General features: G+C 42.1%; 1 long non-coding RNA gene across 1 annotated transcript; it reads left to right on the forward strand.

Annotated features, from left to right (window-relative positions):
- The first annotated feature begins 13,502 nt into the window (after window positions 1-13,502).
- Window positions 13,503-17,645, forward strand: LOC309340797. Its single transcript, XR_014156101.1, has 3 exons — window positions 13,503-13,689; window positions 15,752-15,878; window positions 16,813-17,645. It is a non-coding gene; the product is annotated as an uncharacterized lncRNA (long non-coding RNA).
- The last annotated feature ends 8,443 nt before the right edge of the window (window positions 17,646-26,088 follow it).

The following is a 26,088-nucleotide window of genomic DNA, read 5'->3' on the forward strand; positions in this document are numbered from 1 at the left end:
GATTCGAACCGCCAACCTTCTGATCAGCAAGCCCTAGGCTCAGTGGTTTAACCCACAGTGCCATCTGCGTCCCTTGACAGGTATCATAACCATCCCCAAAGGGGTAGTCCAAAACACAAGGAGCTGTGTTCAGCCAGTATTTTAATAATAATAATAATAATAATAATAATACACCAAGACAGCAGCAGTATGCCACCCAATTTATTAGGTTCAGCATAGCTTCAATCCTATGCTTTGGGCAGATCTAAACAATAAATTTAAAGTATACTGAATACAAATTTAAAAGGGCATGATTCCCCCAAAGAATCCTGGCAACTGTAGTTTGAGATGCAGCCAATCTTGCCAGTAAGTGTTACTATTTGAACTGCAAGTTTCAAAGAACCCAATAAGCAGTAGTATCCAGTCTTCGCTTGATTACTTTCTTCATCAACACATTCACTTGCCAGAAGAATAGGGTCCATCAGTTACCCTGAGGTTCTTGCAGAGGACGTTGCTGCTCCTGCTCTGAAAAAAGTGCTCCTTAAATCCCCCTTTCACTACAGCACTGGTAACAGTCGGGGCAGGAAAGTTAGTATATATACCCTACTAGATGATTTAGTGATCATAGTGTTGCTGCTTGCCTGGTTTTAAACTGGCCTTCACAGGTTTTTTGTCTTTTTAAATCATAGTTTAATCTTAATGTTTGATATTTCATGCTCTGCACTTGCTCAGGGTGGTAAGTACTAGGGATCAGCTTTGAAAGATCTGTATCTTTCTGCAATGACAGTGCTGGTGACTTGTGATGTTTAGTATCTGTTTATCTACAAGCATACAAGGCCAGCAGGGTGGAGTAGGTAGACCAGCATTGGTGAATCTTTTTCAGCCTGAGAGCCACAATTCCTTCCATGGCAGTCATGCTTCTGAGTACCAGTTGCTGGAAGCCACAGAACGTGGGAGTGCTCTTGTGCTCAGATCCTGCTTGCTGGCTTCCCACTGGCACCTGGGTGTCAGGATGCTGGGTGAGATGGACCACTGGCCTGATTCAGAGGGTTCTTTTCTTATGTTCTGTCCCCACCAGGCAAGCAAGATAGATTACCACACTGCAAGGACACATTCCAACACTTGAAGAGGGCTGGCAAGAGGTGTGGCATGAGGACGGGTAATGGCCCAAAGGCCAGAGAGAAAGATGCCTGATGGGCCATATGTTTAGCCCCTGAAACTGAGGCTCTGAGAAAAAGAATTGTCAAAGAAAAACTTCCAGACAGATCATGCTAGCCTTTAAAGCAGATCTCCACAAGTTTTCCCAAAGCAATTGCATACTCTTGCAGCAGCCCAAGACTACCACGACTTGCCAACAAGCAGCAAAACCTTACTTTCTCCAACTCTTGCTTTGATTGAAACAGCTTCTTTGACTTCCTACACAAGATATATATAAACAGCAATTTAAAGCAGTATGCCTTTAAAGGGCAGCATGGGTAGAGGCAAAGGAGATGTTAATTCCACTTCTGCCTGCGTTCCCTCACATGCCCTCATTGTTTCATCCAAATTGTTTTGCTTCCAAGGGTGGAAGAAAATACTGGTGGAAGAAAATCCTGCTGGGAGAACAACTGGGTTGCATGAAGGAAAGCTTATGCTGGGAAGGGTTCAGCTTAGCTTTCCTGCTTCCTATACTGCACTTTAAATCACCTGGCCCCTGCAATGTATTTGGCACAATCCAAAATGGGTTCAGCCAACGCCACGTTTACTCTCGGTTTTACCATCATGCATCCGGCAAGCAGGTTCGATCCGCATTCCTAGCTCTGGGAATGTCAATTGCCATTAAGCCCGCATCACTTACTAAAAGCCTCATTTTGCAACGGCCACGCTGTTGAAAATGAGGAAATGTTTACTTGAAATAGCTCGTAAATGAGATGTGCATAGTCTTCTCCTACGGAGAGATGGCATGGATGATTCATGGGGATTGGAGGGTGGCAGGATAAATTGCTTTTGTGATTTGCTGTGCGGTTCTTTTTTTATCACTAGAGCTCACATCTTTGGAAACTTGCCGCTTTGGAAAACTGCTGTAAAAGAAAAATTGTGTCTCTGGAGCTAGGCAATAAATTCATCCATGTTGTGCATCTGAGCAGGGCTGAAAGGAAAAGCCTTGCCCAGGGCTACAGCTGGAAATCTGGGTGTGCCCCCCCCCAACTGTGCACACATAGTGAGTCACTTTAGCACACTGTTCCATCCAGCATTGTTACTTCCTACCCTAGGAAGTAAACAGCTTTGCTTAACGTGGATGAAACATATTACATCAGGAAGCATGTACTGTGTTGCATTCAGTGAGTTAACTCTCTGTTGTTCACTAGAGGAGAAATGACCACTGGGAGGCTTACAGAAAGAAGAAATGCTATAGTAAGTCTGCAGCAGCACAACCGAACACCTTCATCTGGACCAGCTGCAACAAAACATGTCCCTCATGCATCGGTCTCCACAGCCACAGCAGGCCCTGTAACCTTCCCACAGTTTGACTTCACTCTCAAAGGCACGCTTCTCCATTGTCTCCCAAGACAGATGGATGCCAACCAATGAGTGACAAGGCTCCTAGCAGGCAACATAGTATGGGGCAGTTTTGTGATTGTCAGCTGAAGATAACTAGACATATACATGCTACACACAGAGAGACAGAGAAGCATGCATGCATACATATATCTCAACTATCTAAATAAACAATGCCACTGACCAGCCAATAGCCATGCCTGGTAGGTATTAGTGGTAGTGGAGACAATTCAACACAAAGCAAATGAGTGCATTTATACAGAAACAAATTTCCTAGCCAGCTTGAAGGTAGATCAGGATCTACTATTAGATTTCTGGCTGATTTGCAGAAGATCTGACAGCAAATAGCAACAACAACAAAAAAAACCCAACAACCTATGTTAGGGCTGCTGATATGAAGGAGGCTAACTAGGGTAGATTTTTGTGTGAGAGGACTGTGAGCTCAGTTCAGTACTAGTACCGAAAACAAATTCCTAGACCCAGAATGTACTTGGGGGCACCCTATTTTCTTTTGCATCTTTCGCTTTTGCTTGAAAGAACTTGTGGCTCTAGCAAAAAAGCTAAACAAATCCCCAAAGCCTAAACTCTGCCCACCCCTGGAATAGCTTGTGAAGAGATTTCAGAGAATACTGTGTGATAACCAAGTTAAGAACCTGTTTTTCAACACTTATTTTCAGTTCTGTGCTATGTCCTGATTGCAGTCTTGTTACCAGGTATTTGCTTTGCAACTATGTCATCAATTAGAGCTTGCTTATCATTATTTCCACATTCTGATCACAATAACATCAAATTTGTAGATAGAAACAAGCTTTTCTGACACTAGAGGGCAACATCAAAGTAGTATTTAGGCATTAGGAACAGTTCTCATAAAAAAAAGAACCTTGCAGATTATTAATTAATTATCATTAAATACTTTCTATAAACACAGCAAGCTTAAGAAAAGTATTAATATTACTGATCTTTGTTAAACTATATGTTTTGAATGTATAGGAAATTTTAGTATGCATTTATGAAAGGAAACAAAATGAATTTTAGTTTCAGTTGAACTACGCATTAAAACAATAAACCAGGCAATTCATCACATTTATAAGATGCTTATTAAAGTAAATATCAATTTATTTTGGTTGAAATCCTTTATGGTTGTTGAGACATAGAATATATCTGAGTGGAGTGACAATGTCTTGAAACATATTTTTCCAAGAAAACTTCTGAGATTGTCACCTTGCAGAATTTTATCTGGATACTGGCCACCGTTCTTCTGTGGCAGCTGCCATTCTTTCCCACCCCTTGGAATGACAACAAAATGGTGGCCAGGTTACCAATGGCTGGTGCTGTCACTTGCAGCAGCAACAACAAAAGACCACTGGAGAGGTGGAAAGAGAGGGGTTGTGCCGTTGTCACTTCTACTATTTAAGACTGGGCTTTATGCACAACATCTGCATTTATTTGAAGCTGAGCTCTGAATGCTTATGATACATGTATATATATACATGTAGATAACTATTTTGGGAAAGCTGGAAAGGACATGATCCCCAGTCTTATGTAAGTAGCCTGTGGGCATGCATCTGTGTGTAGCTTCTATTCAAACCTTTGTCTGAATGTGCAGAGTAAGGGGGAAATGGATGTGATCCCACACTGTTCATCCACCCATTCAATGAATGCAGATACAGCATGTTTGACTAGCTACACTTCATGCCTTCATAACTGCCTTTCTAGATCGTAAGTGGTGCTGAAGGTGTTTGAGTTGCAACTCTTCCATATCAACACAATCATCTCCATTGTGAGCTGAGTATCCATTAAATATTCTGGCCTCTCCCTGTTCCTGGCATGAAACTTGGATCCCCTACAGTGCAAGAGGACAGGGACTGGCTCTTTTTGGGCTGAGTCACATCCTTAGGCTTACACGAGTAAATGGGTTCTGCTGTACAGGGTGACTCACACAATCAAACTAACAGCTTTCGAAAAGATTCTGCTCAGATGTGATATTCTGCAACAAGACCCTAAGGAAGTTATTGCATACGGAATCTCGGGGAAGTGAAAAGATGAGAATGGACTAAAAATGCAAAGATGATTTCTGTAAATTGCTATTGAGGCAAGAAGGAGTTCTCAGCCACTAAGAAAATGGAGAGACCCACAGAATTGGGTGAGGTGGGGGGCGTAGCGTTTTCCATTTGAAAAGGGGCTCTTAATGTCTGTGATGATTTGACTGTTGGACCAAACTTCTTTCCAGAAAGAAATTATTTCCTTGGCGACGCGCTCCAGACATGATGGATGTTTGCAAGGATAACAGATAAATTATGCATCTGTGCTCTCCTCCCCACTGCAAATGGCCATGGCTTCGAAAATGTCTTCTGCAGACATTTCTGTTCAAAGCACTTCGCTACGGTAGAACCAAGATAAGATTTTATAGAGAGAAAAATAAAACCAATGTACATATTCCTAAGCAAGGCCAACAATCGTATGAAGAATTCTGAAAAACATTCTAATGCAACCAGAAATTCTGGACTTTAATCCAAGGGGGGGGGGATTAGTTTATTCTGAAAGAATGTGGCGGGTAGTCTGAAAATTTATTTTGCAGCCATTCCTGACCATCGTTCAGTTTTCAGTTCATTCCCATCCTTTTTCTCTCAAGAGATTGCTACAAATGTTTCTTACTGTTTAACAGCTCATGCATGATTCGGATGAAGTAAAACAAAAGTTAGCACATAAAACAAAACAAACACAAAAGTATCATTTTACTGTAAACTCTTGCCTAAACCAGTCTTAACTTCTCTTTTTTTTATAAAAAAACAAACATATGTTATGTAAATTTGTGTGAAAGCTAAATATTATATATGCCAAGCACATTGCTGCATCTCTGGAGACCATGTTAAAATATTAACATAGTAAAATTCTACTAATACAGTTTTGACATTTATAGTTCTTTCCATCCAAGAATCACAATCTATTTGAAGGCATCTTGTAAGGATGGTGGTACTTAAAGAATGATTCATTGTCCATTCGTGCTATTGTTGGCTAGGGGAAACCAACAAAGCCAACCAAGAAAAGGCAGAGCTCATCCCCTAAGCTGTCCATACCTTGCTGCCAACATGGGTTCATGGTTCTATGGGAAAATATACCATCTAAGGTCCATAAAACAGCTTTAAAAGTACTATTCTATCAAAACTTTTGACAAGGTTCTTCATTCTGAGTGCCTGACAGGGCCGGCCCTACCATTACACAGGGTGAGGTGGCTGCCTCAGGCAGTAGATGCTGAAGTGGGAAGCAGCAGCAGCCCACTGGCCAGTACTCTTGAGCAACTGAGCCACACAAGTTGCCCTACACTGCCTAAACTAGCCTGCTGCCCTCTGCTGCAATGGAAGACTCTGTCCGGCAGCCATGGTTGCTATATGGCTTACTTGCTAAGAAATAACCACATTTGATACCAGTAGGGAATGCTTCTGAGTAAACATGCATTGGATTGGGCTATTTGTCTGCACCCTAAAATACATTTACAATGGTGTAGGAACAGAGGAAGCTGCGCAACACTGAGTCAAACCACTGGCTCATCTACAGTGGCTTTCCACTGTTCCAGGCATGGAATCTCTCCCAGCCTTATCTGGAGGTGTCAGAGACCAAACCAGTGACTGTCTGCATGCAAAGCAGATGCTCCACCACCAAGCCACAGCTCTTTCCCAAAAGCCAACTCCCATCAACCCTGATCTTTGGCCATGCTGGCTGAGGGGAGTCCAAAAACATGGGAAGGGCATCACGGGTTCCTCATCCCTGCTCTACAGTGTGTGGCTTGAACAGAACTTTTGCTCCATTTTGTGGGTGCTTATGTGAAAGGACCCACTGCTGCAGAAATGCTGATCACTTTGGGGTTTGCAGCCTCCCCTCAAGCATGGTCAAAACAAACAAACAAACAAAAACTAAGATATCCAAAGAAATGCCTCACTAGAAACAGAGTGACTTATCCTCCCTCCCCCACCCCACAATTTCATTTCTTTTTTTAAACCGAAACATTAAAAAGGAATAGAAAATAGAAATGTTAATATTCTCCCTGTCCTCCAAAAGAGAATGGCATTAAAAGCTGATTACAGAAAATGAGATATGTGGGTTTTCTTTCATACATGATGTTATGTTTGCAGATGGAAGTCGTTAGTAAATGCATGCAAGTATTGAAATATTTGGTCATGATATGGAACTCAGTCCACACAACGCAGCCCTTTGACAATCCATTGTGAGCACAACACTTGAAGGTATTTTCTGAAAATCAAGTGAAACAAGAGAAAAACCAAGCAGAGCTCACAGGGACTTTCCAGAGGAGTTTGTAATAAACATATCCGTCCCCCACCCCCCAATTTACTGGTAGTTTCTTTGACTGAAAAAAGAAAAATGAAAACCTACAGCTCAAAAGCAAAACTGAAATTGCCTGACATTTAAATTTATTGACATTTAAAGGGTCTTCTCAGAGTATGACTAATATTGGCTACAACTAAGAGTCCAGTAAACTGCACTTTCATAATTCCAAAATGTCATACTCTATTCAGTGAGAATAGAGACTTAAGAGGAAAGGTATTATTCACCTCACAGTTCTATCTCATAATGTATTGGGGTTATGTTTGCATTTTTAATGTTTTCAGAGATCCTTCACTATTTAAAATCTGCCTGCTACGCTTCCAATTTGTTTTGTGCAAGTAAATACCATCCTGTTGGGTACCATACAGAGACCTTACAAAGTCAAAAAGAATTTGACTGTCCTACAATTCTGTGACCTTTTAAATTTAAATGAGTAAAATGAAAGAAAAATTGTTTGAAAGTAACTTATAAAGTCAGGAAAAGAAGGTATTGGCTTACTGGTAAAACTTTCCAAATGTGTTTCATTTAAATAATTTCCATGGAAGGAATGTGAGGGGATGGGAAAGAACCCTATTACGTACATTTTTCATTTCATCATGTCACTAACTCTTGTTCAAATAAAAGCGCCAAATCTCTTATAGTCACACACGGCTTATGGTGTATGTACATAGAAATATTATCCAAACTGCTAACATGGTATTATTGGAAGAAATACACATGTTGAAATAGCCATAAATCCTGACATTAAAAGAGAAGAAAGCAGAGTACAAGAATATTAACCAGGGAACCAAAATATGCCTAGCATTAGTTACTCTGTGGTTAGGTTGTATATTATGGGAGAAACATGTTTTGTGACATCTGGCAAAAAATGCAACGTTTAGACTGCATTCCCTTTTGCCAGCACCATCCTTTTTGCCAAGCTAAGTTCTGCCAGTTTGCCAGGTCATGGGACTGAGCTGAAAGAGGTTTCAATTTGGTCTAAGTCTCACCCTATCCTGCCTCCAGGATGCGCTTCGGGGGACTTACACCAACTTTGTTTGGGCCAGCTTTGGTTGAGTCGGCTGGAGGGACTTCTGTACTTCTGGCAGAGCCAAGTTGGGGACTCTCAGCCTTGCAGGCTTTTGGTCTCGGCCATTTGTGTTCTTATTGCAATTTGCCAACATCCAACTGTTCCCTCCAAAGGACGAAAGGTTCAAGGGGGTCCAGATGTTGTACCTCAGCAGTGGGGCCCTACTGCTTTTTCTCAAGGCACTTGGTTCTGATGGCCTCTGCGGTGGGAACAGACCAGCCCATGAAAGCAGCAGCACATAGATATGTAGAGAAAAATGTTTGGTTTTTAATGTCCTTTTAATTAATTTTATTCTAACCCTTTTAAGGGACACAGGTGGCGCTGTGGGTTAAACCACAGAGCCAAGGACTTGCTGATCAGAGGGTTGGTGGTTCGAATCCCTGCGACGGGGTGAGCTCCTGTTGCTCGGTCCCTGCTCCTGCCAGCCTAGCAGTTCGAAAGCACGTCAAAGTGAAAGTAGATAAATAGGTACCGCTCTTGCAGGAAGGTAAACAGCATTTCTGTGTGCTGCTCTGGTTCGCCAGAAGCGGCTTAGTCATGCTGGCCACATGACCCGGAAGCTGTACGCCAGCTCCCTCGGCCAATAAAGCGAGATGAGCACCACAACCCCAGAGTTGGTCACGACTGGACCTAATGGTCAGGGGTCCCTTTACCTTTACCTCTAAGGTTCAAGTGTATGGTATTAATTCCATATTTTAAAAAATGTCAGGTTGCCCCTGTGACGGAAAAGTTGGTTTAAAAAAGGGTTAACGCATGGCAGCCTCTGATTGGATGAGGTTCCATGAGCGAAAGTATAAAAGGAACAGATTTTGGAGAGACAGTAGGTTGGTCAGGAAGGAGGGTTGGTTGTTGGATGGATTTGGGAAGTTGGTTGATGTGAGGAGGGAAAGGGAGGTTTGTTGGTTGGTTGGTTCGGAGGTGGGTTTTGGAATTGAGGTTAGTTAGATAGGGAGATAGGTAGAGATTTTGGGACAGTCAGGAGAAGGAGTTCAAGATAAACATCCACTCTAAGTGTAATATGGAAGGTACCTCAGGAGCAGGACTGTTTAAAGGGGTGTGTATCTGAAGTAAAACCCTGAAAAGGAGCCAAACTCTAAAGCAGTACCTAAATTTTATCCCTCTATGTTGTTATGCTACCTTGGATTTAAATAAAGCATTCTTGTTTATTTAAAAAGAAAACCCGACTGAGACTCCAATTCTTAGTTTTCCCCTCACGAAGGTCCCCCAACATTATATTCTGGGAATGTTTGTATGCCTGTGGGTTAATGGTTGTTCTGAGAGGTGGGTGCAACATAACCAAGTGAGAGCAGGTCCAACGGTGATAGGGAAAAAAATAATTAAGTGCCATTGCACTCGCTGGTGTCCTGTCCCAGTCCCATTTCATATTCTATAAATTTGATGAACCTATCCCTAGTCTATCAACAAAAACATTTCAAGGCCAAGGTGATGCTAATGATAAGCAGAGCTAAACATGTGAATGGGCGTTAAAGTTGGGTAACTAGCCTTTAAAATTGTTTATGTCTCACATTCAATTCATACTTGAATTATTAACTTTCATACCCAAGCTTGCAATGGCCAAATGATTCAAAGCAGAAGTCCAATTATAAAGTGTCAGTTGGCTTTTCTAGCCTGACACCATATTACCGCATGAAGTTAATACCCAGTATCTCATTCCATCTGAAAGATCATGGCATGCAAGTTTACATGCAAATGTGAATAATTATTGAAAATATAACTTTTCACAAGAAAAATCTTGTTTCATGGTGTCTCCTCCTTTGGCCTATAAATTAGCATGTGTTGCATCTAAATAGAATTACTTTTCGATGAGAGTAAAAAAGAGAAAGTTTTGTGTCAGCAGCCCTTTATGTTGATATAGAAAGCATCTTCCTATAAATTCTAAGAACTTGACTGATTGCCCAGAGTAAAAATCTGTAACATCAAGGACTACAAAATCTCAGCAGCCCACGCAATGTTTTCCCCATGCCAATCAGTATAACACAACACATAACCCTGTTATAACAGCTCACTAAAACAGATTTAGTGCAATAAACTACAAAATAGCCTCAAACCCAAGAAATTATATTAAATTCCATGAGACTTACCCTATGGAGGTGGGACAGAAATCCATATCAGAGCAACTGGCACACCCAATCTCCTGCCATGCAGATGCAGCCTGGACAATGGGTGTGGGAGAGCCGTCCCTTTTTCAGCCTTCCATTCTCCTCTCCCCCATTGACTACAATGCTCCAGGAGGTGCGTATGTCAGGGGAATGAGGCTTAGAATCCTGAGCATCCATCTTGCTTCAAGAACACCTCACTGCTGGCAGGACACCTGCAGAAATTTCCATGAATGTACCATGGGGCCTTCAATGTCAACTCGCTTTTGGGCTGCCCACTCCTACTGTGGAGTGGCACTTGTGTCACATCCAATGATTCCTGAGAGGATCTTTGGCTGGTTCAGGACTGCAGCTATGGTTCTTTTGTGACTAACTTATCCCATTCGTTCCAATATAATGCAAGACCAACAATAATTCTTTCTGTATCTGTGTGTATCTGAAGAAGTGTACATGCACACAAAAGCTTATATCAAGAACAAACTTAGTTGGTCTCTAAGGTGCTACTGGACAATTTTTTTAATTTTTAAAATATATTTTGACTGCGTCAGACCAACACAGCTACCTACCTGAATAATTCTTTGGTTTGGGACCTGTACCATGGACCCTAAAAGGTTTAAAATAGTTCTACAGCAAGAAACTCCATTTTGTCAAGATGAACTCTGTCACCTTCTTCAATTTATTTTAAAAAAAAGAATATAAAACCTATGCTAGCTAAATAACATATGTTAATTATAATCAAATATAAAAATGAATTGTTTGTGACAACCAAGACTTGTACATAACACTATGGGGAAAAAATGAAACTGAGTTTATTTGTTTTACAAGCTGTTCTGGGAATGCAATTGCTGTGATGTTGCATTTGTTTTTCCTGGTAAATATTCAAAAGGAACTGAAAGGGATGAAAAGTCTAATCCCCGCCCCCACTGAAATGTAACCTAACAGTCCGTATATCCCTATATCCACTTACCTCAGAAGATCCTGAGGAAGCTGCCTGCTGTGATAATTTTTTTTATTGTTTGCTGTGTAGTGATATCCTTATTATAGGGACAAAGAATAGGAGGCTAGTATTCAGGTCATGGAATTACAGACAAATGATATTATTTACAATTATTTCTTAATTAACAAAAGACAAAAGTTTTTTAAAAAATGGTTTGCCAATAGAAACTGAAGGCTTTTGGAGCTACAGTATATGTCCAGAGTTACCAGAACTTCTGAGGCAATTCAGTCAGTCAAACTGCCATTTGCCTCAGCATTCTGTAAGGCGAGACTTTCCAGTGAGCCATTACAATTTTGCTTTTTAGGAAAATCTTGTTTAATGTGAACTACAGATTCCCCCCCCCCCCGAATGCTGTGACCATTTTAAAAAACATACTGCTATGAGTTTGAGGGGAATAGGCTGTTTGCCGAGACCCTTCTAAACCCTGGATACAGCAAGTGTTAAGCCAGCTAGCTTCCTGATGAGGTGATTGCCTGGGTGATGGGCCATTAAAGGGAACAAGGGAAGTGGATCTGTGTGAGATGGCAAATGGGTGTCATTCCCTCCCCCCAAACTTGCTGGTAGTTGGAAAAACACAAAGGCGAGAGCTGAGTGTTCAGTGAAGCAAAGAAACAAAAAGGCAAAGAGCAATGCTTGATTTCTGTTTGAATCTAACACTGTGGCTATAGAAGAAACAAGACCCTTTAGGGGTATTAATGCTGTGAGCCTCTCCTTCATAGGCTCAGGTTGTACATATGTGTAAATAAACCAGATATAAAAAAGTCACCACCATCGCTCCAAAAGGAAATATGAACCCTGGGTATGTGCCTGGAACCCCTGGAATCTCACACCACACAGATATTGGGGTGATGTGCAACAGTTTTATAATTTGTTATCTGTTCTGTGGTGTTTTGATATATTACAAATCCACAAATGAAACATTTTAGAAATGAGAGCTTCTTCTCTTTCCAAACTGCCATCATTTTAAGACAAAGCAAAAACAGGTTGTTCCTCTTCAACAGGGATTCCCATACTTCCTACCCCCAGAGAGCACTTGAGAAGGGGCTAAAAATTGCTGAGGTCTACCAGTCACCAAATGGTGGTAGAGAGACGGTGCCTGTAAAAAATTAATAATAAAACTATCTACCTTAACTATAGGAGCACTGTCTTGCTCCTGTAACATATCACACACTATTTCTATAGTGTATGAACTGCTTCAAAATACAATTGAAAAGCAATTGTGGAGTTGATTTTACTAGCATAGGAAATATGTGGCTCATATGAGAAACATATGGATACATGCCCTTAATCCAGATGCATTCAGCCAGTATTTTGCAAATTTAGGAAAGCACTGATAGCATAACTGATCACATATGTGTTTTTTAAAAACAATTTTGCTAGACTGTAACAATGTCTATACTGCTATTTGTAGACCATTTCATACAATGGCTCAGACCCAGACAAAGTTATCCACACTTAGGTCCCATTGAAATTAATGGAATGTGTTAGTTATGACTAAGTTTTTAATGTGGATTTCAATAGGACCTGTGTGACTTAACACTTCTGACTTGTTATGCACAGTCAGCACATCTTATTGTGATTCTGTTTGAGATATCCCACTTTACAAACTCTAGAACGTCAGTACGGTTACACTCCACCCAAACAAGTGGTGCGAGATGAGCTGCAGGCGCAATTTGCCCAGGGTCTGCCCAGGATTTTTACCCAGGCTTTACCCAGGACACATGGCCACCATATATCTCATGCTTTCTGCAGCCTATTCTAATTGACTGTATTGCATTTTGAACCCATCCAGTTGTATGATTCCCAATTTTGTGGTATCACTCATTTCAAAAATCTAAGAAGAAATCACTTGTGCTTTTCCCTATATAGCCACACATACAAACTTGGAGAAGTCCACTTCACACACTGAGAACTTTTGCTCAAATATGCCATAACTTATATTTTATATGCCTAGTTTCCATTCTTGGGGAACTATTCCTCATTTAAAATCTAAAATAGACAATATTATCTACTGTCTTTGAGACATTCATTCTTTTATTGCAGAGTATGAGCTTTAGAAAAATGGAAAGGACATAGAAGTATTTTTTCCACCAAGATTCCTCAGAAAGGGAAACATTCCCTATCAAAAATATCCCTGAAATATGACCTAACAGCCTCACTCTTTTCCCCTCAAAGACAAAGCATTACCATAATTGTACTAGTATGATAATTGCACTGTTGTACTTCCCTGAAGTGAAGCGAGTGGGGGATCTACTGGCAAAAGACAGGGGGATTTCCAATTATGTAGTTTGTGGGGTTATTGGGTTTTTTATATATATACATGAAATAAATTCTTCAGCTGAATTTTCCCACATGTTGTGCTTGGAGGTATTCCCAGTGATTTGCTCAGCAGGAGACAAGTGGGAGACAGGCCCAAGCTCACCCAGATCCAGTTTTGATACCATAGCGATAGTTTATTTTCTAAATAAAACAATGACATCTACTTCTTCCCTTCAAGCTCTGCTTTATGTATAGCTGTTCATATTCTAAATTCTTTCCCTCTGCCTAGCCCTGTAAAGCTATAACTGGGAAGGTGCAGGAGATACCTGGCCACTAACGCTACAATAGTTCTGGCTAGATGATGATGAGTAGACTTCAGCATTGTCAAGGTGAATTGTGTGTCAGTGGCACCCGATGATTAGGGGAACAGTACTATAGAGCCTGCAGTTAGTAATGGGATTTGTCAGAGGCACAACAAACGCAGGCAGCCAAATGAGTTATGGCATTGGACTTTCATTGACACAGAGATGAAGGAGTCAGTTCCTTGGAAGGGCAGGAGTGCGTCTGGTCGTTTAGTTCAACAGCTATGCTGCACTCTGCACAGTTTTCATTTAACATCTGTGTTTCAGTTTCTCCCATACCTAAAAAGCTCTCTAGCAGAGTTTCGTTTCTGTCCAATTGAAAAAGGCACAAATGCAATATTGCTGGGAATTATAACATTTATTTAGGGTTGCATTCAGGGCAACACTTGGATAGATGTTCAACCAGCTCCTGCCTCCTTTAATTCTAGTCCTTGCCGTGGGATCACATTCATCCAGTGCTTTACCAACTGCACTGGCTCCCAGTGGAGTACAGGGTCAGGTTTAAGGTACTGGTTTTGACCTTTAAAGCCCTATATGGCCTAGGACCATAGCTGTCAACTTTTCCCTTTTCTTGTGAGGAATCCTATTTGGAATAAGGGAATTTCCCTTTTAAAAAAGGGGGGGAGTTGACAGCTATGCCTAGGACCCACATACTTACCTCTCCTGGTATGCCCTGCAGAGGACCTTAAGGTCCACAAATAACAACACTTTGGTGGTCCCGAGCCGCAAGGAGGTTAGATTGGTTTCAGCTAGGGCCATGGCCTTTTCAGCACTGGCCCCGACGTGGTGGAACGCTCTGTCACAAGAGACTGGGGCCCTGCGGGACTTGACATCTTTCCGCAGGGCCTGCAAGACAGAGCTGTTCTGCCTGGCCTTTGGTTTGGACGCAGTCTGACCCTTATGTTTCCCTCCCCTTATGGTCTTGATTTATCAGCTATTTTAAAACGAGGCTGCATTTTAAATTGCACTTTAACTTGTATTTTAAATTGGGGGGGTTTTCTCCCTCTCTTTTTCCCCTATGCTTTTATTGTGGTTTTATTTTATTGGTATTAGCCACATTGAGCCTGGCTCTGGCTGGGGAGGGCAGGGTATAAATAAAAATTTATTATTATTATTTTTATAGTTACAAAGATGAAAGGCTGCTCCCATCTGCATAGCTCTTTCCTGGATTGTGTTTCTTGGTCACACTAGGGTGGGGTGGGCATCCTTTTTGACCCCAAGCAGCACATGCAGATGAGCAAGCAGTGACTGTGGGTGTGGTCAGGCCCAGCATTTCCCTGTTACACCCACACATTCTTCACAAACACACTCACAGCCTTCCAACAGTACACATGCAACAGCTGCCGCAAGATGGCCGGGGAGAGCAGGTTTTAACCTACACCCCTCAACAATTCAAATGCAGGTCAGATCACTGTCCCAGCATGGCACAGGAACAGTCATAATTCCCCCTGCCACCCAGTTTATGGTTGATAAACTGGGCAGCAGGGGAAAGTGGGTTGGGTTCCGCAGGCCTTGCCCAGGTCACACTGAATATCGTCTAGACTTTAGGGCAAAGGCTAGGAACTGTTTTGGACATAAAATATTCTATAGCAAGGCATTTCACAGGCAGAGTTATGCCCCTCCCTTTTCATCCAGGTGTTCCTCCCCCCTCATGGCCTCCTGGGTAACTCTTTCCTCCCCACTCTCCACCTCTGGGTCTACATTCTTCTCCTCGTGTTTCCTCTCTAATTGTCCCTCCCGAAAATGTCTTTGGCTTTCTTTTCTCCATTTCTGACTTGCCCCCTGTTCTCTTGCTCTAAGCCCTGGTTGCACAAGGTCTTTGGTGCCTAACCACACAGCAACAGCTTGTTCCTAATGCTATTGTAGCATCAGTAGCTGCCTGCCCTCATTAGCTGCAGATTCTCCCAACCTTGCAGGCAGGGTCCCCTCCGTAGTTGTCCCTCCCCCCACTGCCCAAACAGCCCCTGGCATTTTCATGCACAGAGTGGGGGAGGAAGAGCATTTGAGATTGAGCTGTGTGGCTGGAGCAGATATCACAAAAGCAGCCATTCTAAGCACACCATCTAACCTCCATCACTTTTTACCGCAGTAGAAAAAGGATGCAGCAACTGCAACAACAGCAGGAGGACGACAACAACAACAACAACAGTAAAGCACCAGAGAAATGGGAGAAGAAAGGAAGAGGCGGCCAAAATTATTGAGTGTCAAGAGTAATGGTTAAGTATTATTTTCATCCTCCATGAATTGCTCTAATCATTTTAAGACCGTTGTTTTTCACTTGTTGATCTTTATCTGGAAAATATGTTTAAGAATTCAGAGTCTTAATGCTGCACTTCTCTTGGCTTGTATGTAGCACTGGCCTGCCTCCAAAAAGTCAAAAGCCTACACATCTAGAAACACTTACTGCAAATTCTAATGTTCTTTTTATTTGCAATGTTAATCCCTAAAAGATAAAAGAGCTTTGAATGATAAATTAACACATTCTGATGGCATGCTTTGATCTGTGAACAATGCCAGAGGGTTCTGATATGCCAATTATAAAAAGAAATCTGATGGCAGTGGTGGGAAAGAATAGGGATTTAGAAAGTCTTCTGTCTCATTTAGTTGCATGCTATCAACAGCTGACAGCAAATAACCACCTTCACAGAGCTTTACGCAGTCACAAGTGAAAAACTGGGCCAGAGTAAGGCCTGTATAAAGCGTAGCTTCCACAAAAGCGGCAGGAAGGGACAGCACATAACAGTTCCAGGAAATCATTTTATTGTTGAACTTAGCATGCAGGTACAATACTATGGATGTCCCCCACCTAATAATGTTTTCAGAAACCATAATAAAGCAACATTATATTGGGATGGCCCAAGTCTTTTCTATTGCTTATTTTAACTATGGCATAACAAATAAGAAGCATATGCTCTACAACAGGGGTAGGCAACCTAAGGCCCAGTCGCCTTCTCAATCTGGCCCACGGCCTGTCCAGGAATCAGCGTGTTTTTACATGAGTAGAATGTGTCCTTTTATTTAAAATGCATCTCTGGGTTATTTGTGGGGCCTGCCTGGTGTTTTTACATGAGTAGAATGTGTGCTTTAAAATGCAACTCTGGGTTATTTGTGGGGCATAGGGATTCATTCATATTTTTTTTCAAAATATAGTCCGGCCCACCACATGGTCTGAGGGACGGTGGACCAGCCCACAGCTGAAAAAGGATGCTGACCCCTGCTCTACAACTAGTAATTTTCAAACTATCTTGATGGTGTAAAGAAGCTTGCATGTTGGGTAGGCAACAGGGTCACCATTGTCACTATGTTCCTGTCCTCATACTTTTCCTAAATTATTTCTGTTTCTCCATGTCTTTAGTGAACACCATCTTTCATCTCTTCAGCATCTTCACTTAAATGTCCTCCATATGTTAAAGAAGCCTCTGAGTTATAGAGACAGTGTATGAAGTAATGGTTACTGACATCAAGAAATACAGTTAACAGGTCAAGGAGGATTTTAAAAAGCCAACATTACTTTCAGTAAGCTCAAAATAAAAACAGTTCCCCAAATCCATGTAAATATCACAAGAATCTGATTTGGGAGGCCATGCTTTATTCATGCATAAAATAATTTTATTTCAGTATTTGACTACTACCCCCAGTGGAATCAAATTGCTGCCCAGTGCTTCCTACATTTCCTGTGCTCTTGCTGGAAGTCATGGGAAAGGCAGATATAGTAGCTTTCTTCCACAGTTAACTTCTGTTGCCGCAAGCATTCACAAAAGAACTGAAGGAACATTTGGTGGAGGTGCTTTTGGGGAGGGTGGCATAAAGGAACACTACATTCACACGGTTGCCATCTGTATCTTGGGAGACAATGGAGGAGTACGCATTTGTGATCAAACAGTTGACCACAAAGTTACTTGCTGTAACTGTAGAGACTGATATGGGAGACACATGTTTTGTTGCAGCTGGGGCAGATGAAGGCGCCCAGTTATGCTGCTGCAGCTGCAGTTTCTTCTCTCTGCGCTCCTCCCAGTGGTGGGGGTTCCCCAGACAGTCCACGACAGCTGTCAGCCAGTGTCAGTAGTATCAGGCTACTTGGACCAATGATCTAAGTCAGTATAAGGTAACTTCCTACATTCCTATGCAACACATCCACACTGATGTCTGCCAAGGTTGACTCTAGAGTTCAGTGCTGGACCTCAGAATTGCCAAATGTGAATTGAGAGACCCTAAAAATGTGATTATTGTATTGCCCTCGGATAATGTGGTCAACGTACTATCTTTTCAGTTATTCTCCTAATTAAGGAATTCCCAATTAGCTTCCGCAGAATCCCTGGTTCCCTATGGATGGTTATATCATATTCCTTGCTTAATACTTTTGAATTATTAGGTTGTAATGCTTAGCACAGGGACGCCTGTGGCGCTGTGGGTAAAACCTCAGCGCCTAGGACTTGCTGATCGTATGGTCGGCGGTTCGAATCCCCGCGGTGGGGTGCGCTCCCATCATTCGGTCCCAGCGCCTGCCAACCTAGCAGTTCGAAAGCACCCCCGGGTGCAAGTAGATAAATAGGGACCACTTACCAGCGGGAAGGTAAACGGTGTTCCATGTGCTGCGCTGGCTCGCCAGATGCAGCTTGTCACGCTGGCCACGTGACCCGGAAGTGTCTGCGGACAGCGCTGGCTCCCGGCCTATAGAGTGAGATGAGCGCACAACCCTAGAGTCTGGCAAGACTGGCCCGTACGGGCAGGAGTACCTTTACCTTTTTAATGCTTAGCACATTTCAAATATTTGCAAACATTCAGTTCTGCTTGAATGTGAGCCTCTTTGTAAGTCACATACATGGTTAAACTAAAAGTTTGACAGTGACGTCTTCACATTTCAGCCATGTTAGTTTCCAGTATATAGCATCTTCTTACTAGGGAAGGATATTACCAGTCGAGCTTGTACATAAAATTTCCTTCCACCATCCAAAATCCATCAACTTCATTTAAAATGTATTGTACACTTCCCGTTGTAGACAGCCAACATGTGTTAGCACAAGATGCATCTGGCATTAAAAGGCAGTATTACAAACCTCTGCTTTGGCAGAATTCGTATGACAAAATTCATATTCTGTCTAACTAAATGTGCACTTGACAGCTGATCCATAACCATCCTATATACTAATAGCAAAATAATTCTCCAATAATAAAAATAATAATTTATTATTTATACACCGCCCATCTGGCTGGGTTTCCCCAGTGTGGAATCTTATGCAGTCAGAACTTTACCATCCCTGCACAAGGGGCAAATATCAGCAGGCCTGAGGGAAAACAAAAAAATTGAAATAGTACCCAAACAAAAACCTTTTAAAAAAATACTCAGGGGAGGAACTTTAAAATGGTCAGATAACTGACCATGCTCAGTTGGAACAGAATACTGTCTGTCAGGGTAGGGTAATGAAAAAACCAAGAGGGGGAGACTAGAGAAACTTGGAAGAAAGCTGGCTGGCTGGCACCTTGAACAGGAGCGCTCCACGCTTCAACAAGGTCATATTTGTCTCTTCAAATAGCCATAAAGAAATCATAACTAACAATTCTGATGTAACACAGAGGCATGCATGCAGAAGACAAGTCAGGAATTCAAAGACAATATCATAAGAACTAATTCACAGTTTAAATTCTTACAAACTCCAATGACTGGATCTTGGGTCACAATATTGTTGAGGTCAGATTACTGAACAAAGTAGACAAACCTACCACATGCTAGGACTTCACAAAACTATAAATAAAAATTAGTGTTTGTCAAGGGGGTGCTTATTATTACGTTGTTTCTAACTATTTGTGCTTTTATTGCATGTTTTGATCTTGTGAACCTCCCTGAATTTTTTTTCATGAAGGGTTATATATAAATCTAATAAATAAAATAGACTCAATTATCTTTGTTCTGTGTGCTGCTCAGCAAACCTGAGTTATCATGTCACTTACAGTGTGCCTACTAGCTTGTAAAATATCTTAAAGTTGTGTCCTGTTTGAACTTAGAGCATGTTGCACTGTGGTCTCCTTCATTTGCCTCACAAATCTTTGTATCCGATCATACGTTCTATTAATTTCAGACATTGCAAGTCAAGACAACCAAACATTTATGTCTGTGATGGCCCCATTTATCAAATTCAGGTGTAGTATGAACTGAACATCTTTTCATCTGGTCGTGAAACTCCTGCTCAGAATGTTAAAGGACTTTCTGCACCTATGTGATCAGTATTCAGCAGACTGTTGTTGTTGTTTAGTTGTTTAGTCGTGTCCGACTCTTCGTGACCCCATGGACCAGAGCACGCCAGGCACTCCTGTCTTCATTCAGCAGACTAGACCAGTGTTTCCCAACCTTGGGCCTCCAGCTGTTTTTGAACTACAATTCCCATCATCCCTGACCACTGGTCTTGCTAGCTAGGGATGATGGGAGTTGTAGTCCAAAAACAGCTGGAGGCCCAAGGTTGGGAAACACTGGACTAGACAACTGCTATGTGGGAACATGCACCTAAGTTCTTTAATTTTAACCCACTACTCTAAATTAAGCTCTCATTGGTTGCTATGCACTATATGATCAGACCATCCTCCATAGCAGCCTTTCATTTTGGGACTATCTTTGTGTCAGTTCTCTCAAAGGCTATTTCAAAAAATGTAATGAGATATGCATATGGGTTAGGGTTATGCAAATGCTCTGGGGTAGGAGTGGTAAAACAAAACAAAAAAGTTCTTGGAGAATATTATAAAATGCATGTATTTAGCACCACCAGCTTGGTTATACTAACATTAGCTGGGAGAAAACAACTTAACTTTTTCTCCAGTCTCTGAGAAGGCTCATAAAAGCTGAGCCGTACTGAGCTGGGGCATATTTACTGCCCTTAATTTAGGCAGCCAAAATTATCATCCATTTCTGAAAAGCTAACGTCTACCTAAATTTTCTTTTGTCCTTATTTAAAGTGCATTTTGACATTTTAAATAAGAGTTTCAACACACGCAGCTCATTCCCTAGTTAATGGAGGAAAGTTGAAAGTGCATGCAAGGATAAACAAATTTGTCAACTTCTTAAAATGTTTATACTTCTTGGAAATGTAGTGTTTCTAAATTTAAACCCTGTACTGTTAACATTCTGTTCAACGTTCTGAACAGCAAGTTCTACATACAAGTTCTACAACTGTTGCATAGAAGTTAACAGGAACTACAGAGACAGGTTACTTGTGCTCCACAGGCAGAAGCATAGTGGATGAAGCCTCTTGGAAGAAACATGCAGTGGCCACCGAAACTGGGTGTATAATGGCCACAAACATTACTGGATACAGCTTCACAGAGACAAGAGGCATGGCATAAGGTCAGCAACCTGTTTCTGACAACCTAAGTTTTGTTAGAATGTTTCGTTCAACCTAGGCTTCTAAGTCATGCTGGGAAGTCAAAAAGCAGCAGCAATCAACAGGCCACGCTGTGCCCAAACAGCAGCACCCTCTCAACTCTGGAGAACCACCTCCCTCCCCCCAAAAAATCTCAAAACTCTAGCATTTTTCTTCTGTTGGCCACCAAATGTAGGGTGCTTGCATTGCTAAACATTCCACTTCCAAACAAACACATCATTTAAATTCAGCTCTAGTTAAAATTATATGATTGTCTCTAGACTTTCTGTTTTGACTTAATTAACCCTTCTGGCAAGTACCCTGACTAGGGTGTTAAATATTGTAGCTATTGGCTTTAGTCCAAAGAGCTGCATTAGGTATGTTGAACAGCCTGCATGCATCCATCCACCTACGTTTGAAAAGAATATTGTTATTTGAAAAGGAAAAGTCTGAAAAGTCTGAATCCCTTGTGTGCACACAGACAAGGAAGTCCTGGACTGTGGTGAATTCGTTTTGGGTTTCTAGATATTTTTCACCCCGAACACCAACAGCTGTTACTTTGTGTTGTACATGACAGCATGATCAGCTGGTGTTGAAAGGCTAAAACTTTGTTGGTTTTCATTTCACTGCAGGAGAAGTAAAACCTTATCCAGGAAGGGCAATTCTTTAGCTACTTTCTTACTATAAGAATTCTGCAAGATAAAACAAACTTCATTAGGAACATTTTAAGAAAATGTTTTGAGTTGATCTTTGTTCATAGCTCGTCTCTGCACCGCTGTTCATTTTCCCCGTCAGTGTGTTAAATACTATATAAACAATATATTTTAAACCGCAGTATCAGTACAAGAAAACACCTTTCTATGTGGCAATAATCACTCATTTTGACTCTCACAGGCCAAATCTTCATCTCTGGTAACTTACTTAAGCCCTTTTTGTCATATATGACCAATCCTATTAAACAAAACTTTGATAAATTACCGGTATCACAAAATCCAGCCAGACACCATTTCTCTCTCTAATACAATTTCTCCTTCTGCCACCTTCTGCTACAGACTAACCTGGATAGGACGGTGCTGTTTTTTTGTGTTAAAAGACATCCAGGCACTTCTCACTTATCCTAGTTTATTTCAGTATGATTTGTGATGCACCTTGTTCAGTTGTTTAATCACAATAATGTATATCCCGCTCCTCCACTGAGATCACAGTGCTTAGGGCAGCCTACTATAATATAAAAGTATAAAAGAAAACAAAAAATGAATAATACCATATTGTGAACCTGGATAAAGGCAGGATGTAGTGCAGAGTTTGCTAGCTTTTGGGGGCTATTGGACACATTCTGAATTTTGAGAGAGCAATGTGGGCATCAGTCACAACATGGGTGCCATGAGGAATCAGAATTGTAGAGTTGGAAGTCATCTATTCTAAACCCTGCAATGCAAGAATCCTGACCACAGCAGTCCTTGGGTGGGCTTGAACCACCAGCCTTCTAGTTAACAGTCAGACCCACTGAGCCATTGCACCACTAAATGGCATGACACAAAATTAAACAGACAACCACCCTCAACAACCTTATGTTTACCAAAGAAAGTGTCCCGAACGCCTTGCCTACCTGGCAGCAAGTCAGTAGGCCAGGTCCAAAGTTCAAAGCCCAAGGGTCGATCCACACAAGCAAAGAATGCAGCCTAGAGTCAAACCTGAAGCACAGTCCCATGGAGGTCCAGGAGCATCCAAGTCGAGATCCATCAACATGGGCAGTTGAGTAGACACAGCACCTCAGCTCTGCTCCCCATTTAGACTTTACATGCTGCTGGAGACTTCCGGGTCGGCGCCATCGCCGAATGGCGGACTCCCTCCGAGCTCCGGAGGGAGCCTGCTGGGTAGGGGTTGGGTCCTGCCGCGCCGGCGACGCGGGGACCCTCAAAAACCATGGGCGGTGATGCCCATGGACTTGGTGACTCGGCGGGCACCGTTTGCGCCCCCCGACCCGCGAAGGAGCCTTTTTAAAGGCTGCGGAGCGGGTGACGGGGGGGGGTGTGGTGCTATGAGTCCACTGCTTCCCCTGCCTAGCGAAGCCGCATGCCATTCGGCGGAGAGCAACGACTTCTTCTTTGGAAATTTTGGATTTGGATTAATAAGAACAACCCGTGAGTAAATTTATCGGACTTAAAAGGAAAATTTGATTTTTGAATTTGGAGTGAGCGGGGGAGGTGCAAAAAGGAAGTCCGCCCCCCCCCTGTTGTAGATGTCTTAACGCAAGGATTTGACAACTAAGATCGAGAGATGAGCTTGCTTATTTGAAAAAAAATTAACTTCACAAAGCGAAATTACAATAATTGTGCTGGAGGAGAAGATTGGTTTGTGGGAACTAAGATGCAACCCCCCGGGAACCGGGAACGATCCGCTATGAGAGACTGGTGAAGAGACACAGAAACTTTGACAGCTGTCAAAGTAGCTGTCAAAGCAGGAAAATAAAAGAGAACTTTGTTACGATGGCTTTGCCGGTTAGATTTGTTACAATTTGGACATAAATTAGTGGAAATAAAGGCAACAAGTTATTTGACTTTTGGGTCTGATCTGGAAAGAAATTAAGTTACCATATTCCCTCTAGAGGGAGGTTGGGACATTGCAACAGTGGCAGCAAGTGGAAAAATACTATGAAATTGAGCAGGATTTGTTATCTCTTGGGAAAGCTGCAAAAACGAAGCATTATTTTGTCTACAGAGGTCTCTACACTAAAGGAGACAATGGATTTATCTATTGAAGAAAGGAAGGGACTTGACGTAAGTTTATGTTCCTGAATAAATAAAGCCTCTGTGGAGAACAAGAAGTTTCTGAATTAGAAGGTTTTTGCAGCAGAACAGGAAAAAGAAACCTAAGGAATAAGAGCTGGACTAAACTCGAAGTTGGAACACTTGGGACATCCAGACTTTAAAAGGATCAAGAAACAGAATTTGAGTTATACTCTTAAACATAGAGGTCTGGATGGAAGAAGAATGATCTTTTCTGAGAGTTTCTCCGAGATTGGACTTTCTGAAATTAAAAGCTATCAAAAGACGGCAAAGAGGAACTGAGACATGGACGTGGATTCTCCAGGCTGGCAGTAGACAGATGGATGAACTTTGGGGATCGGAACCGGGGAAGGGGAGGGGAGATTTGGAACCCAAAGGCTGTAAAATTACATATTTTTTCTTTCTTCTTTCTCTTTTTCTTTCTTGTTTTATGAAAATAGGGGAATTCGTGGAAGGGAACTGGGGTCGATCTTAGGGAAGTATAAAAAATACAAGGAGAAATAGTTAAATAAGATAAATTAATTTTGAATAAATGGGCTATTTATAATTATAATAAGGCTTTAAAATTTGGGGTAAGAATTTGTGGAATTAATTTAATGGAAATGGAATACAAGAGGGGGAGGGGGGGGAAGTCCTGGAAAGATGTTATTGAAATTAAGTGTAAACTTTATTTTTCTTTTCTTTCTATCTTTCCTTTTTTATTCTGGAAACTTTAATAAATATTATTTTTTTAAAAAATAGACTTTACATGCTGATTGCAGCATCTGGGCTTGATGAGGCAAGTGACCGTCACCTGTTCCAAGCCTACTCCAGCTGAGGAATCACACTCTGCCTCCCAGAGGTAATGAGCCCCACATGGCTAGCTAAGGAGTTGGGTTGTGGGCCCTTGCTTGTCTCAACCTCCTGGAGCACCCTGCCTGCTGCTCCCTATGCCTCAGAGCCCACCATGTTCCTAGAGACAGGGGCCTGCTGCTCTGGTTCCAGTGCCTTTACTCCCATTTCCTCATCATCCTCTGTTCCCCCGTGAGTACTTCCCACACCAACTTCTCCTTCCCCATCCCTAGCTTGCCCCAGTATGTCCCAGTCCTGGCTACACCCCTCACCAGGATCCTCTTCCTCCTCTTTCTCTTTCCCATTGTCCTGCCAGTTCATGACATAACTTCTGCTATATCATGCTGGTCTTAATTATGGAAATCTCTCTCTCTCTCTCTCTCTCTCTCTCTCTGTGTGTGTGTGTGTGTGTGTGTGTGTGTCCCTCTCTCGTGTTCACAGAGAGAGCTCCTGTTCCTGTCTAATAACAGGGAGCATTTATCAGCACCCAGGAAAATATACAAAGTAGCCATAATATTCCCATTTCACAGAAATCACTTAGAAAGTACTTGCACATTTTGCCCCATAACCTCCTTTCCAGGATGGCTAGAGGGTTAACTTTAAAAATAAAATAAAAAGCTCAGAGTCTGGGGAATCTGCCCAAGGGCTCCACTGGAAGCCTTCAGGAGCATAATGGTGCCCATGGGTACTGGGTTGGCGACCCCTGGTGAAGAAGAAATAATACCACAGAGTTAAACTTGGGCTTACTTCAGCCATTTCTTTATTGGGCAACTACACAAGTTTAACATCGCATTGGATGAGGACCCAACTTCTGGCTAATATTCTAGTACTGACCCAAGTGCTGGGGTTCAGCTTTAGGGGAGTGAGCATGATTCATGAGTCCATCACTGAGTGAATAATTTCCATAGTGCCGTCAGGAAACCTGGGAGTGTGGTGACCTTGTAGCCAGTCAACACCACCACCCCCAAGCTGGGGCTGTGGGCATATGGCAGCACCCAAGATCCCTTATGGGGATCCACCCCCTTGGGAAAGGGATGTGCCCATCCCCTGCTTAACCTGACTATGGATCCTTCCCACCAGAAGGAAGTTGTGACAATGTCAAGCAGGTCTACTTCTCCCCCTTTGCTATGAGGAAGAACCCCGCCCCCACTGCAGAGCAAGGCCCATTTGCGCCTGTGGTTAAAATCCCTACGTAGCTCTGTCCATCAGTGGCTGACTGCCATCCATAGCCCTGTACAATAGCAACTCCCAAGTGGTAAAAAAGCAGATCTAATGAACAAAACAAAGGGAGCTAGGTAGGGAAGTCGCCAACTAGACTGCAACCATTTTGCTTTTTAGAATTGTGAACCATTTGAGAAGCCCAGACTAAAAAGCTAATGAGTGGGCTATAATAACAATGCTCCAAGATCTGCGTTCGATATTTGAACCTAAGATTTAATATTTAATAAAGTTCGTAC

Source organism: Podarcis erhardii, assembly GCF_964252035.2.
Source record: "Podarcis erhardii genome assembly, chromosome: 4".
NCBI classification, from domain to species: Eukaryota; Metazoa; Chordata; class Lepidosauria; order Squamata; family Lacertidae; genus Podarcis; species Podarcis erhardii.